Here is a 4,492-nt window from a genome sequence, read left to right on the forward strand (position 1 = left end):
ATTGTTTTATATACGAAGTGAAGAAATTTTTGTCTCGGGGTTTTTTAGAGATAACATTCAAAACGTTCAGCCAGTACTTCAAAATAGTTCAACTGTTATTTACATAGTTCACTTTCTTCGATAACAATTATGATATGCGTGAAGACTAATGTTACCGTTCATAGTTATCATTGTAAATTCTCTGCATATAAACATCTTGACGAAAACTTATTATCCTCTTTCTAAAACGGAGGAGTTGAGCTATTTTAAAATTCGCTTCAGCAAAAATAAAGAGTAATATTCTACAAACGAATATTCTATTCTAGAGAATATTCTTGTAGTATTTTTTAAAGTAATATTCTACAAACGAATATTCTATTCTAGAGAATATTCTTGTAGTATTTTTTAAAGTAATATTCTACAAACGAATATTCTATTCTAGAGAATATTCTTGTAGTATTTTTTAAAGTAATATTCTACAAACGAATTGCGCATGCACATTTTTTAATTATTAAAAGCGCAATTTTGCGCTATTATGTGCAAATACTGTATAGGCTTTTAAACTATAGTTTTGACAATTCATGAGAGTTAAATTAATAAACAGTGGTCCAGTATCAAAAATGTTGTAGTTTCTATGAAGCGTAGGCTTTTATGATCACATTCAAATTATGCAGAGGTTAATATGTTTTGAGAAAAACAAGGAAAATATTTTTTCGAGTCTGGCTTACTAATTGCTAAAAAAATTGTTACGAAACTCAAACGAAGATTGCGAAACTCAAATTAAAACTTTCCTATAGAAATTTCAAAAAATCTCTACAATTTAATGAATGTGCAATAAGCAGATGAAATTTTAAAAAGCTCTCTTTCATTTAGTATCTACTGGTGGCGGTGCTTCCATTTAAGCTATTCCGTTGACTGAATTTTCTCAGATAAAAACTAAAATGAATAAATTGGTTTGAATTGCGATGGCAAGCTTTGAAAGCATTAATTTGTTTCAATAGTTAATAATTTGGTTCAAATTCAAGGTGGTGTTCAAGTCATGATGCAAAAATTTTCAAAAATTAAAAAAATTTTAGAAATATTCATTCGCTTACAATACTTTTGATATCAAAACACCTACTTTTTTGCGATACTTTTTGTTTAAAAAATTGTAATTGATTTGTTAGTTTTTGAGTTAATTTATGATTCTAATAATATTGCTTGAAAGCTAACCAAGTAAAACTGTTGATTGCAAATGATGTTTACTCATTATGCGAACGGGTCACAAAAGGAACAGATTCGCAAGCTCAAAAATTCTTCATAAGATTTTTAATTTTATCTCATATATGTGATAAATTAATTTTTCTATTTCAAATTACGAGGTTTTAATTTTTGTCCGATTCTCAATCAGATGTTGCAATAGGCACTTCTGGCTTCACAAGTCTTTCTGATCAGCAGAGCAGATCCGTCATTGTCGATTTTGAGCGACTCGTCAATGTCAATCCAGCTCATTCTATCTGTTTCTTGTCTGAAAAAACCGGATTTCTGTTTTCCCTGGCATGCAGTATATGACATGTAATTAATGCCCGGCTTGAAGTTTCTTTGATTTCATACACGGATCGTATATGATTTGATACTGTTCATGTCGGATCTCTTAGTGCGATCCACCTGTGAAACCCCAAGAACCCCCCTATGAAACCCTAAGAAATCATATCTTATCCTAGTATGATTACAACCCGGGTCGAAAAATTTTCTGAAAATTATGTAAGAAATGCGCTGAAATGCGCTGAAATGCGCTGAAACTTTGCAAGAAATGCGCTAAAGCATATATGACCTAGTACGAAATCAAAGAAAGTATGATGGACGACCCGGGTTTTTTACACCTTCATGACGGCACTTGTAATTTGTAATGGATAGTTCTTTCTCGGATTCGGCTATATACAAATCGTAATCAGTGCAAAAACAAAAACACTCATTAGTTTGTTCACAAAAAACTGTGAATAGAAAAGTTCTGTTCACGAAGAGAGTGAGGAAAGAGTTAATAGAGACATAACAGCCCAGTGAAACGAAGCGTGATACATCTTGACACAAAGATCTTGATTTTTTTGCTAAACGAAGAAGTCTTCGGTAGATCATTGTTATGCTTTCATGGTAAACTTTTACATGACTTTTTTACTACGATTTTGGTAAACTTTCTGATTTCTTGAAACGCATGTCGAAATCTTCAAGATTGTGCCTATCTTGACAGCGAATCACATTTGGGAACAATCATAAAATATCTAACTGTGATGGTTCCATTGAAAAAAAATACAGAGAAAAGTAATTACTCCTCAAGAAATGGACACGTAACTGATTAGCGCACCTCAAAAATGCGCCAACATTACATGGTTCAAAATGCTTCGGTTAACATTAACAATCAGAAAAGGTTTCAAGATAGGTTTTCATACCTCTTAAAAAGATACAACAAACAAATATTTTTTAATTCTCATTAATTAATGTGCACAGGCGGCAATGCACAACCCAGCCACAGAGTCTGGGAGCAATTCTACGTTGTTGATAATCTTATCAGAGCCGCATCCAGACTCTTCGCTGATCAGGACCTATTCCAGACTTTTCCCGGTCGGTTCAGAGTAGATAGTCTTATTAAAGCCTTTTCCAGAGTCCCTACGGTTTGATCAGAATCTAGATAGCGTCCAGAACCAAGACAGAAAGAAAACCCAGTCTACGGAAAAGGAAGTGTTAATGAACTGCGAAGAGACTTTGTATTGAAAAACATCATTTTATTTCACGACCATCAAAGAACTTGCTAAAACCTTAGTTTTAATTAATCCTGTTGAGCTAAAAAGCTTTGTTTGTTAGGAAATATTTTCAACTGAGAAACTCAGAAACCATATGAACAAAAAAAATGTCAATTTTGCGGAATAAAAAAAGCATTATGCAAAAGATTTCTGCTACTTCTTTGGTTCGAATTAATAGTCTGGGTACCCCGTTACTCAACCCAAGTAGGTCTCCTACTCCCTGTGTCCAACTTGGGTTGATCTAGGGTGAGCAGACAAAACAGTCCCGGACAAAACAGTCACGAATAGCAAAATATTCCCAGACAAAACAGTCCCAAAAAGGCAGACAAAAGAGTCCCAGACAAAATAGTCCGAACTAAACATAGAGTTAAACATATGCACACCAATTAACAAAGGAACCACTTAAGTTATTCATATAATTGCAATTCATTGAACAAATATTAAGCTGATTACAACATAGTTTAGCCAAAATATGTTTTTGGAGACTATTTTGTCTGGGACTGTTTTTGTCTGGGACTGTTTTGTCTGGGACTGTTTTGTCTGGGACTGTTTTGTCTGGGACTGTTTTGCCTGGGACTGTTTTGTCCGCACATGTTATCTAGGACTTTCAGTGCCCGACTAAAGTGAATCTGATACAACCCGTACACAACTCACGTTAGTTCTAATAGAGCCAAATTTCCTCTGGATGGTTTGATTATTCCTATGGGCGACCCAAGTCAGATTGATCAGAGCTGGCTCAGGTCATAAACCCCATTTTGGGATAGAACTTTAGGAGCATCCAATTACGCTTTGCGGATGGTAGAGAACAGATTGTGCTTCATTGTTTTCCTAACTCTATGTTTTTAGACCAAAAGTTTTTTCCATATAATTCGGCCATACATTTTTTGACGTTTGATTGCCAAAAATTACAATATCGACAATCATAATGATGCCCCATTAATTGAATGTTAATATTTTGGTCTTATAAAAGTTCAATTTTTTCCCATTCTTTCCTGAAATTTGTCCTTTTTAGTTTTCTGCCTTAATCTTTCCTAAACAAAATATTGGATTTTCATTTCTGGAAAGGAAAATAAATTCAAAAATGGCGGAAGACCATTAGCAATTGAAACTTATTACCCGCAATGATTCAGATATTTCCCGGTTCCGTCATGAAAGTTGACAGCCACAACTTCAACCCATGCATTGTCTGTATTTCTAGCTCCAGTGACGTCATCATAATCCCAATAGTCCTTGAACACTTCCAGTTTAGTAGCTTTGATCTTGAAGAAAACTGAAAAACACGATAAGAACCATTTTTTCAAACGATTTGCTGTTTTTGCTCCATGCTACTTTTTAAGAACCTCGAATACAAATTATGTCTTTATATCGCAAGTTACCACATTACTATGTAAAAGAATAACGAGCTGCAAAAAATACAATGTAAGAGACTACTATGTACCCTTGTAACAGTAGAACACTAACCTTAGTGACAGCATATCAAACAGCATCAAATAGCTCCACTCTAAAACTCTCTCTTGTGAAATCAAACAATTTTTTCTCGTGTGATCAAAAGTCACACAATTTTGTGTGTGAAAAATGTGTCTCGTGTGATTTCGCACAAATTTTTCCTCGTGTGATAAAAAAAATTACCAGACATTTTTGTGGCAAGGATCGTTTCAGGAAAATTAGCACTTTTTCAAAGGATAACTTTTTTCGCAAGCTGTTTTTTAGTTGTTGTATCGAAAAGTCATGAAAAA

The 4,492-nt window shown here is 34.0% G+C and overlaps 1 long non-coding RNA gene across 1 annotated transcript; it reads right to left on the reverse strand.

The window, feature by feature from the left end:
• Positions 1-1,303: 1,303 nt before the first annotated feature.
• Positions 1,304-4,334, reverse strand: LOC142354823 (uncharacterized). The gene is made up of 3 exons (XR_012761122.1): positions 4,218-4,334; positions 3,873-4,026; positions 1,304-1,486 (listed from the first exon to the last, which is right to left on the reverse strand). It is a non-coding gene; the product is annotated as an uncharacterized LOC142354823 (long non-coding RNA).
• Positions 4,335-4,492: the final 158 nt, after the last annotated feature.

Source organism: Convolutriloba macropyga, unplaced genomic scaffold (assembly GCF_964194025.1).
Source record: "Convolutriloba macropyga unplaced genomic scaffold, txConMacr16.3 SCAFFOLD_3708, whole genome shotgun sequence".
Classification (NCBI taxonomy): Eukaryota; Metazoa; Xenacoelomorpha; order Acoela; family Convolutidae; genus Convolutriloba; species Convolutriloba macropyga.